This window comes from Camelus ferus, chromosome 13, assembly GCF_009834535.1.
Source record: "Camelus ferus isolate YT-003-E chromosome 13, BCGSAC_Cfer_1.0, whole genome shotgun sequence".
Lineage (NCBI taxonomy): Eukaryota > Metazoa > Chordata > Mammalia > Artiodactyla > Camelidae > Camelus > Camelus ferus.
In genome coordinates, this window is record NC_045708.1 from 39,892,534 (window position 1) to 39,904,796 (window position 12,263).

Here is a 12,263-nt window from a genome sequence, read left to right on the forward strand (position 1 = left end):
TCACTGTGTATCAAAATGCCCAGCATGTGTGTGATCAATGTTTGATGAATGGATGGATTCAAACTGAGCCTTCGTGCAAGCTTGGCTCTGCTGACATGTAGGGCGCCTCCCTCTAACATTCTAGGTAGGTTGGAGAGCAGCAATTTCTGCTTTCACCTTCTCACATTGGCAAAAGCTGCGTATGGGACACCTGCCTCCTACTGTAGGAGATGCAGGAGTCCCAGATAGTCTTCCCCCACAAAGAAATCCAACCCTACTAGGTTTCACGTGACACTCTCACACTCCTTGCTTCATTTTCCTCTCCTTGACAGCAATAAACCTTGCAAATCAAAATTCACACAGCATCCCATAAAGGGACACAGGCTTCCTCTGGGACCCCCTGGAGTCTTGAAATCCAAAGGCTTCCTCAGTCCATAGGGAGAGGGGCTATTCTGAGTTTCTTAAGATACATATTCAAGAAGTGTGCCGCCTCCGCTCCACACTCCCCCCAGCCTCAGGACAATTCCCTATGACGATTAGGACTGAAACATCAGATAGCTAGGAAACCCTTGCTCCCAGGCTGGCCTGAGCTTTCTTAATCCCTGCTCCTCCAGCCATCTCCACTCTGGTTCCAAGGCACAGAACTGGGGCCGAGGAGACTCCTTTGGTTAGAGACTTGAGGATGGGGAGGACAGGTAGGCTGGAAAGAGCACAGTGAGGGATCAGCTGGGCTTGAATCTCAGTACTTCACTTTCTGATCACATAGTCTTGGAGTCATCACCAAATCTCTCTGTGCTCATTTCTTTCTTTGTTACTGGGGATGGTATTACCTAATTTTGCAGATAGGGGTTGAATGACAGGTTATCTGTAAATGATCCAGCCCAGTGTAAACAGTGGACAATGACTGCTATTATCAGACACCAATTGTCACAGATGGATCTAGCTGAGCCCGGTGGAGCCTAGGGGCACGCCTGCTCGGCCAGCAGAGCTCCCAGGGTGTGCTTGTGGGGAACTGGAGCTGCTGAGAAGGGAGTTTTGCTCACAGATCTCTGGAGTCAGAGATGAAGGGAGGGTGAAAGGGTGTGGGAGGGAGAAGGTCATGGAACTGCACTACTATTTCTGTTTTCTAGTCCAATCCAAGGTTTAGGTCCTAGTCTTCTGAATCGAGGGCTCCAAGGTAGAGGCTTAAGGTATGGTTTTTACAAAGCCTTTTGTGAGATTTGGGCTCTAAGCTAGGCTGCTTTGGGGCCCTGCTGGCAAAGTGAGATACAGGTTTGGGGAGAAGGCTCCTTCCCGAGTGATGCATGGAATGTGTGTGATTCAAGGTCTGCCTTGAAGAGTGAAGGGCGCAGCTCTGGAGCCTTGGGAAGGAAGAGCCGTTCTCACTGGCAGGAAGGACGGCAGGGAGGAGCCCACCCCTAGAAACTGAGTGGGTATCCTCGAGGGAAGCACAGAGCCCAGTGTTTGTGAGATGTAGATGTCTCAGAGGACCCCAGGGCAGACCCTGGGGAAGGCCAGATTCCTTCATCAGCAGGTGGGGGCTCTGAGCCAGTAACAGCTGAATTGTTCATGTGACCTCCTTTGTCCCCACAGCCTGCTGAGGGTCCCAGGGGATGTAACAGTATCAGTCTTGATTCCAGAAATTACTGGGGTTGGGGGAGGCCTCCCAGTCAGCTGCAGTGAGTTGAACTGGGAGGGGCTCTGCAGGGACTCTGCCCGCAGGCCAGGCTGGGGCAGGGGGAGGAGGGCCAGGGCCGTGCAGATGGCCTCCAGGCCCTCTGGGAAGCTGAGGAGAACTCTGGACTCCTGCCTACGGCCGGGACTCAGGGAAGGTGTTGGTCTAAAGGCAAAGACTAGGCAGGGTTGCAGGTGCCTGTCAGACTGCGGAATGCTGACTAATACTTGTTGAGGTGCACCCTGGCGTGGCTGGAGGCACTGGATTCTAACGGGTGAGTGCAGGACCTGGGCCTGAGCACCAGAGTTCCGCACAGCTCTTCCACGTCCCGACTCCGTGACCCCAGGCAGGCTGTTGGGCCTGGTGCGACGCTTAGAACCATGTGAGTGGGCACAGCAGAAATGTTGGTTTTATCACACGTCTATTACCTTATGAGCTAGTGACTATCCATTCAAGGTAGGTATAGTCTGGTCCCACAGCGGGGCCTTCAGTGGATCTGCCTGTGAGAAGATGGAGGCAAAAGAGGCTTCAGAAATGAGCTCCAGATAACAAAATCTGGTATTCCAAAATCTAGTAAAAGAATAACCACAATAAACATTAAACATATTTCTAACTGAGAAAAGAATCTATATATGCCTATTGTATGCGAACATTCCAACAGTGTAAAAAGATAGAGTCAAACCACATTTCCATATGACCCCAGAGCCTTGTCTCAGGAGGATGGTTTCCTGAGATTGTTGTGAAAATACAGGGTGTGAGTGTGAGTGCCCATGTGTGTGTGTGTGTGTGTGTATGTGTGGTGCATATACTATTATGCACTCCAAATGCATTCTATTTAGCTAATATTTATTGAGTTCTTATGATTCACCCAGCACAATGCTAGTACCTTCTCATGAGATGTCTCATTTAGTCCTGTGACAACCTTGTGTGGTCATTACCCAGACAGATTATTGTTACTTTGACCGATCTACGGGTGAGGGAAAGGAGGCCACAGAGCTGAAGACTGAATGGGCTGGGGGCCAGTCAGGTCACACTGACCCAAAGGGGATGTGTGTTCTAGTGTTTCATGCTGCCTCTTCACTGCTTATCAGGAAAATACTTTCTGTGAACTTCATAATTTGACTTCAGAAGGTCTAAAACAGGCTCTCAACGCTAGAGTTTATTATGCTAGGGCAGAGTTTATTCACAAGTGCTCGGTTGTGTATCCATTGTCCATTTATTAACTGTCCCTTTTAAAGTAGTGCTGGTCCCCATGGAACGTGGCTGGGGCTTGCTCTTAGGGCCAACCGATCTATGCTTAGGTTGTGTGTGTGCACTTGTGTATGTGTATGTGTATATGTGTGTGTGTGTGTGTGTATGTGTGTGTGCATGTGTGACATTTGACTCAGAGAGATCTGAGAAGCAGTGATGTTGCAGGTTTCCCATAGGTAAAGACCAAAGGGGACAGTGGAGTAAACTTTTGCCCAACCCCTCACCCCTTTTTGGTTTCATTAATATTTATAAAGAATGAAAGTAGGTCTTATTCTAGAGAAAAGAATCACCCTGATTTTGGCAAAATTTTAAACAGAATGATATTTACTTTGCTCTGTAATTGTGAAGACTGGGGACAACAGTGCATGTTCGTGCTTCTCCAATTGGGTAATCATAACTCTGATTACACAGTCATACACATCAGGGCCTCGAGGAGGCACAGGATGGCCATGATGTTCTAAACTACAGATGCCCAGTAAATTAGAAGATACAGTTGATGTTTTAATTTAAAGACAGCATGAAGACACTACCGAAGAATTATATCACCGTGGTCAAGTGCATGGCCTCTGGAGCCAGACTGTCTGGGTCCAAATTCTGGCTTTGACACTGGCTAGCTGTGCAACTACAGATAAGTTACTTAACCTCTCTGTACCTCAATTTTCTCACCTGCAGAATAGGGATAATAACAGTGCCATCTTCATAGAAACATCAAAAAGACAGTGGAATATACATGTCAAAACCTTAAAATAGCATCTTTTAAGTGCTCTGTAAACATTAGCTAGTGCTATTACTGGGGAACAGAATGTAAAAGTCACAGTCTTTCAAAAGATAAAACAGGAGACCTCAGTGAATTCTTGTGCTTGCAACAGTCGGCCTTGGGCTAAATTTTTACAACCAGCTGTGCTCTCTTACTCATTCTGCGCATTGAGGCATTTGTCTGGAAATTTTTGAGCAGTACCATGTCTGTATGATGCCTGGCACATAGCTGGCGCAAAATACATTATAGCTGTCAGCATCAACATTGTTAGCGTCATTCAAAGGAGTGTTATGCCTCAAATTTGAGGGTGGTTTCCTTATTTTAGTGAGCTGACGTCAGCAGGAGATACCTGCACCTTCTGGATAAGCGGGGCTTTCCAAGGCTGTTTGTAGGGCCAGGGAAAAAAATGAGACCTGGTTCTTCTTAAGATTTGGGGGATAGAAATGAGGTCTGACTACTCTCCCTTTTGATGGCTTGCTTATTTGCCAGGTAGCTAAAAATGGCTTTTGGTGATTTCCAAAAGTCAAATCTGCTCTCAGAGGACAAAGATGAACCATTTTGAAAGAGCTTCTAAACATTTACTGGGTAATGAGTATATGAAAAGAATTTCACCTCATTCAAACCTTCCAAAGGTAAATTTAAACAACTTGACCATAATTTCTTTTCTGAAATTAGTCACCATTAGGAAACTGATAAAACTCAGGGCTGAAAATGTCATGGTGAGAAGGGCATCGCCATTGGGTTGGGTGACACCTGATCTTGTAAAGTGAAAATTAAGTATAATCAATATTACCCTTGACCATTACGTATAGTACACAGGATTTGTGTTTTAAAATTTCTCATACTAACTGACTTGAAAATCTTTTTATTTTGAAAATGTCTATCACACATAAATAAATTGTGTATGGAAACATTTGTCTGTAGCTATCACTCAGTTTCAATTCAGCATTTTGCCATATTTGGTTCATCTACCAACTAGCCTTCCCACCTTTTATTTTTGCTGCAGTATTTTAAAGCAAATCATAGACATCATGTCATTTGCTACATTTTAAAAAGTGTTTTTTTAAACTAACAGTAATGACATTATCATCCCCAACAGAATGAGCAATAATTTATTGATATCATCTGATACCAGATTTCCTTCATTTTCTAAAAAGCGTCTTTTAACAATGGGTTTGTTTGAGTCAGACTTTCCACAAGGCCCACATGTTCACACAAATTCTTATGCATAATATAGAGTTGAGAAGCTCTAGGCCAAACTAGAGGAAGAAAGGAAAGGAAAATTATAGTAATAGTCATAATGGCTTAATGAAGGTCATGCTTGGAAAACTATTAATGTGCTTTTCTATTTTGCTTCCTTCCTTTATCGACCTTTGCTCTAGCTGACTTGAAGCATCCGTCATCCTGGGGGTAGATCATGATTTATAACAGAAGGCATGCAAAAAGAACGGGCAAGTTAATATTCTTCCTCTGACATGTAAAAAAGACTTATTCAGCAGGAAAATAACCTTGCAAACCAGGTGTTATTTTAAATTCCTTTAATCTCCCTTTTAGCTCTCAACAGTGCATTCTGATTGACCCAGCTTACGGAGTTCCTTCAGTGTGTACAGAAAATACCCCTGTGCTCCATGAAGGCATCTCCAGAAGCTGTAGTGAAAGACAGAGGGCATGATGTGATGATAGAGGGGCTATCTAGCCTTTCAGGACCCTGTGAGATAAGGAAAAAACATAGAAGAGAAAGGAGGATGAGGAGGTAAGAGATCAGTTTAAGTTGGCTGTTCTCCCAGCTTTGGCTGAGAAAGTTGGGAGGCACGTTGAATAAGTGTAACCAAGGACAGACGGGCTCTTGCACCTCTTACCACTTGAGACCCTGCTGAGTATATGGTCACATTCTGGGCTGTGACCATAACCACATGGCAGTGTGTTGTGGCCAGGCAGAGATGGCCACCTGAAAAGTGGTGAGAATTTGGCTAGGAAGCATTGCTGGTGGGGGTCGCCATGGTTGGGCAGGGTCCAGGTGCTCTGGAGAAAGGGCTGCATGGTGGACCACCCGGGCCAGGGCAAATTGGATTTCGAGCAAATGGCAGGGAGTCTAGAGCCAGCAGAGGAGTCTAAATTGCCAGGGAGAGCTGGTGAAAGGCAACGCTAGCCAGGCAGTGCCCTGGGCACTGACAAGCTGTGGAAAGCCTGGACCACAACTTACCCTGGTGCAGACACAAACTTCAGTTGTGCATCCCAGCAGGTGGATGAGGAATACCCAACCCAGGCCAGAAGAGCCAGAGCAGCCAGAAAAATGGGACTTTCCACCTTCCATGATGTCATTTAAGCCCCACTTCCCTCCTCTTATACCCAGGTATCATCTTGGAGAGTGGCCAGGAAGGGAGCCCAAGACTGGTATGTCTGAGAGACTAAGCCTTCATTTTCCCTTAGAGAGTAAACATTCTTTGAAGGGATCATTTATGTTATTGTGTTATACTTAGGTTCAAACCTGATCAGACATGGAAGTAATCAGATTGTCTTTTTGAAATGCTTTTGGCTATTTCCAAAAATTAAATCTACTCTCAAAGATTAGCCATTTTTGAAAGGCTTCTAAAGATATTCTAACGGATAAATATATGAAAAAAGTTAACTTCAATTATCTTCCCAAATGTAAACTACAACAGCTATCCCCTACTTTCTTCTTTGAAAGTAGTAAACATTGGAAAATGTACAAAAAATCTGCTAGCTAGGAGGAAAAATTTTATACATAAAACAAAGGAGCCACATGTTCTTGGTCAATCTGAATTTTGAAAGGAGTTAAATGTTCCACCCTGGGATAACAGAAACATTTATCAAGCACGTTCTCTGGGCCTGGTGCTGTTGCAAGAAATTTAGTTGTTACTTCACTAAACTTGTACAGTAACCTGGTGAGATACAGACTCTCATCAGCCCATTTTACAGATGGGGAAACTGAGCCACAGACAGGCTAAATACCTTGTTAAATTTGCACAGTTAGAAAATAGCAGACCCAGGCTTTGAATCTGGGAAGTCATTTGTCAGGGCCATTTACCTTAACCTGAGATTTGGTTGCCCAGACTTGGGTGCCCAAACCCTTTTGCCTATGTGACAATGATCAGATCCTCAGCACTGACTGGGGTGGGTGGAGAATTTCCAAGCATTCCTTCTTATCTCTGGTCTATTTTAGCACTGACCCTTTATAACCTTAATGTGTATGGAAAGATTTGTTTGTTGTGAGGATTTAAGATGATATTTCTGAAAACACCTAGCATAGGCTTAGCCAGAGTAAGTGCTCAATCAGTGTTGCTCATTGAACCCAAATCTTGCTTAATCAGCTTATTTGCATACACTATTCTTTGAGAATGTTTAGACAAGACCTTGGCCACTTGCTTCCTGTCTTTGCAAGGGGGCATTTCCTAACGAGGCTTCCCTGAATAGTGCCACTCTCATGTCCTGGATTGTTTATCACATCTTACCAGTGCTCCTGGGTAGCTGCTGTCCTTTCAGCCTGGGCTCCAGAATAAAAACACATGGAGCAGACTTGACCCAACCACATTCTAGTCAAACCCAGCTGTCTGGGTTTGTGGCAGGCTGAGGTAGAGCTTCTCAGCCCAGGCTAGCCTGAATCAGTTGAAGCAGAGCTGTTTCCCTGACTTGTGACTGTGAGTATAAATGCTTGTTGTTGAAAGCGATTGCAATTTGGAGTGTTTGTTAAGCAGCATGATAGTCACAAGAGAGGACAAACACAGTGGGGTGTATTCTAAAGTCCACATGCATGTTAAATATGGGAACGACGTGACCTCCTCACTGCTGCTTCTGAGAAGATAAAAATCTAACTTTAGGAAAGTTAGATGGACCTATATCTATGTCTATGGGAAAAGCTTCACTTTCTACCTTAGAAAATAACCAGGAATATGGAGAAAAGTTTATTACAGTGTTATTCCTAATGGTGAAAACTGGAAATAATCTTAAGGAACGATATTAGAATCATAATCAAATATACTATGATTTAGCCATATGATGGTCTATTGCACAGTCTGTTAGGACTAGATTCAGGTAAGAAACACGTAAATAGTGTTTTAAGCCAGATTGAAACTCATTTCTCCCAATAAATGGAATCTGGGGGAAGGCAATCCAAAATTGGTTTGATGGCTTAATGGTCACAGTTGGTTTCTAGCTTTCTGTTCCATCTTCTATGGAGTGAGGCCCCTGTCTTCATGGTTCAAGATGAGTGCTAGAGCACCAGCCATCACATCCATATTTCCAGCAACAGGCTGGAAGAAGGAGCAAAGACGTATATACAGTCTCACTTTAAGGAGACATGTTAGGTTTCCTCATATGACACTGTTTACATCTCAGTGGGAAAAATTTAATCACAACAATGTGCCCAGATAAAAATTTGAGTACTATACCTTTGGAAGAAAAGGGGAGTAGATATTGGAAGTCACATGTAGTTATTAAAATTATACATATGAAGACCTCTGGAGTGTCCTGGCTTACAATTTACTTTGGTATCTGATAACTACTGACTTTATGCCTCAAATAAAAGATACATTCCTGGAGTTTGCTGGAGCAAAGGATGTAAGAATATTTCCCACGGACTAAGTATGTGCCATGGATGAGAGGGAGCTGGTATGTGTGGCTGCCTAGGGCGGGGGACAGATTCAATAGAAAAAGGCAAGAGGTGAATTTCTGGATTCCTATGGGCTGCAGAAGCAGTAGGTGCCTAGCTGGGGGAGAATGCATTATTATTGTCAAGGGAGCTGCAAGTGTGGGGTCTCTGAGATACCGTGAAATTGTGTTTAAAGAATGAGCTTTAAATGTTGCTGAGAGTGTGATAAACCTGTCTCAGGGCAGTATGGGTCCATGAAGAACTTCTCGTCCTTTCCTATCTTGCTTTCATTTCTTTTCTCCTCAATCCTGGTAGGGCAGGAAGCCAGGAAGCTGGGTTAGTGAGAAGATGAGGAAATGGGGCGTGTTCAGTGGAGAAGGAGGAGGAGGAGGAAGAGGAAGAGGAAGGATCATGACTTTCCTCTACCTCCCTCTACCCCATCAGGGGAGCTTCTGGCTGGCAGCAGGCACCCAGTTATGGGGAGGGGTAGTAACTGACCCTTTGAATCAAGTTTGGAGCTTTGATTATTCGATGGGATTTTTAATGGCTGAATTGAGACTAAATTTGTGATTTATAAAAAACTGTAGGACATTAAAAAAAATCACATAAGTGTGAACAGAAGATTCATGAGTTCTGCCATGGTTTTTTTGTCCAGAGGATGGGGAGGAATTTTCCCCACTGAATATGTTTTAAGGGCTGTAGGAGACAAAAAATAAAGTTACTATATCTTTTAATTCCTATTTATTCACCATACTGGTTACATATAGGACAATTCTTACCTAATCATATTAACTGAAAAGACAATAAACAGATTTATATAGAATATGACTGAACTATGTGAAGAGAAAGAGAATGAGGGGCATGCTAGGTAATAGCAAAATGTTCACTGCCTTTTTTTCTGCTTTGGGAAGTTCTGTGTGAACCTTTCCTTCCGGGCTCCCCAGCCATCCTTCCTGACACCGTTAGGTGGTCTGTTAACTTCCACTGGTACCATAACTCGTTTTGTGATTATTGGCTTACGTGTCTCTGATTAGACTGTAAACAACTTGAGTGAAAGGTGATGTCTTTATGTGGCTTTCTCTCCCCAGGGCCCAGGATAGAGTCTGGAACACAACCACACAGAAATAAGATACCATTGATTAAAGAAAGGAAAGACATCATTAAAGCAAAGAAAGGAAGGAAGGAAGCCAGGTCTAATGCTTTATTGGAGGGCCCAAACTGTGGCAGCCACCTTCTCCTCTCTCCTCTCAGGATGTTTCGCTTATCTTTCCCGGATGCCCAGCCTTGCATTAGTGATCTGTGTGCTCATGTTAGTTACTTGTGAGCTATTTGAGGGTTGGACCCATACTCTGATAACAACAGTAGCTGCTGTTTATCGAGCACCTGCTAGGTGCCGGGCAGGGGGTTGGGCACGCTGCCTGCATGCTAATGCACACCTGAGGCTCTTGGGAAAAGCAGATTCTGATTCGGCAGGTCTGGGGTGGGCCTGAGATACTGCATTTCTAGAAGGTGATACCTGTGCTGGTGGTCACAGGACGTGCATGGAGGAGTGAAACGTGAAGACATTAACTCATTTGATTCTGACATCAATCCTATGAGGCAGGTACCGTTATTCATTGCGCTTTGCGATAAGAAAACCGAGTGTCAGAGCAGGTGAGTGAAAGTCAGTTACTCGTTAGTGGCAGTAGCATTTGGATGCGGTGCTAACTTCAAGGTATGGAAGCTTTCTTTTCAGCTAGTCCAGGGAGCTCCCTTAAGAGCCATCTTTGCACTGTTGGACCCTTAGAAGACAGACAGTTAGTGGTTAAGAGCCTGGGTTTGGGAGCAAAAAACTCCCAATCTGGTGCGAACATTTATTAAATATGTGGCTTCAGGCGAGTTCCTTCCCTATGCCTCCGGGAATGGTCCCTGGCGCGCGCGCACTCGTATGTGTGTGTGTGAGAGAGAAGGAATGTGAGCTGGAAGATGCAGAGGGCTTGTGTAAGAGTTTGTATGTGTCAGAAGACAAGGGGCGATTGGACGTGATAGGCTGTGAGCCTGAGAATGTGTGTGTGAGGGAGTCAGTGTGTGTCTGTCCTCCAAGGGGAGTGATGAGCAGCTGCGTGGTAGATGTCTCACCATCAGTAGGGGTGATGGTGTGGGGTTTCTTTCATTTCTCCTCAGAGAGTCAGGCTGGGGAGGTCACGGTCCCTGCTGCTGGGATATGGAACAGAGTGGGCGGGGGGGGGAGGGGGAGGTCCTCTTTATATCTGGACAGGAGGTTGGGTAGCAACAGATGCCAGGAGATGGGGGATGTGGCCTGACCTCTCAGCCCCTCTCCCATGGTGAGTACCAGGAGGGAAAACAGAAGCAAGTGTTTGCACAAGAGATACTGGGAGCCAAGTGGTTGTGGGATTATGAGACCTAGTGGCCACGGGATTCCCGAGTTGGGGTGACCCTGGGAATGGTCTTGAGAGGAACTTCTTCCTCAGTGTAAGATAGGACCTGGGGTCCAGAGTGGGAAAGTCATTTGCCTCTGGTCACATAGACTTGACCTTCACCCAACAGGGGTCTAAGGGCTTGGACTAGAAAAAGGGAGGGAGAAAACCACACAATGGGACAGGAGTGAATGACTGTGTGAGTGGGAAGAATCAGGGTGGCCAGGGAGGCAGTGGTTCAGTGCATAGAGGTGGTATGGTATCCACGGTCACCCATCTGGTGGGATGAGGGTGGGGGTGTGAAATAGGCTGGGAGGAGCAGAGCAGTGCTCACTCACTGGCGGCTGGAATTGTGAGGGTTAGTCTACCCCCTACAGTGTCTGGGGAGAGTCAGAGAGATGCTTGTGGCAAGAAACAGGGGGCAGACAGGAAAATGAGGTGGCAGCTCAGTAGAGCAAATGGGGCAGATGGGGCAGAGGAAGGTCCATCTTGGACTTCACCAGAGGGACACTGGGCAACAGAACACCCTCCAGAACAACCCACCAGCTGAGGCTTGGGTGGTGGGATGCAGTGACTCATTACCCAACCCAGCCGCCCTCTAAGTCAGGCTGGCCTTGTCCCTGAGATACTTATCAGGCCCTACGGCAATCCTAGCAGTACCTGAAACATTCCTTCCCATTGGAGCCCAGCTTGCTCCTTCTGGATCCCCTTCTCCGTTTCTGAGTTCCTGATTCCCTACGCCTCTGCCAACCTGAACCTGGTGTTTGTTCAGGCTTGTGGACATCTCCCTCCCTGCAATGGCCCTGTCCTTGTCATTGTTCAGGTACAGACTTCTGAGGGTCCTTCCGATGATGCCTCAGTGGGGCCACTCTGGCTCTGCCTTGAGGGAAGGAAGCTCAGTGGAGGCTGAGTTATAGATGTCTGGTCCTGCCCAGCAGGCACCTCACCACCAAAGAGGGATGCAGGGTTGGGGGAGCTGTTCTTCAAGCAGTTTACTTGTGGGGGTGGGTCTGAGGGGCTGTTCCCAGCCCGATGCAGGAGCTGAGGGACGAAAATGAGTTCAGTGCCCATGGAGTTAGGTAGGAGGCTGGGAGGGAGATGTCCTGGGGCCAGATTTGGGGGAGGGAGTGGCCTGTGTAGCAAGCAGGCCAAAGTCAGCATGACGGAGGTTGAGAGATTCAAGTGAGATCTGAGAGAGCAGAGCAGGGTAGCTGAAGATTCAGTATACAAATGCTGGTCCTCCTAGATGGCTCCTTTGTAGCAGGCAGTGAAGGACGGGAGTCTTATTTGCTGGTCATCTATGAGCACATCTCCAGCTCAGAAAAAAAGTTACGTTGGATCCTCCGAGAGGTAGATTCTAAGACAAATTTAGATATTCAAGAGATTATTGGGGAAACGCTTGTGACGGATAAAGGGGAGAGTGGCAGCAGGCAGCGCAAGCCTGTGGAAGTGATGCGGGTCTGTCACCTGGGAAAGCAGAGGCAGAATGTAGGAGAGGTGGGCAGGAAGGTCTCAGAGCTAAGAGCCCGCTTCTAAGAAAGTCTTGGCTGGGCTGCTACAGCGATTCCCGAGCCA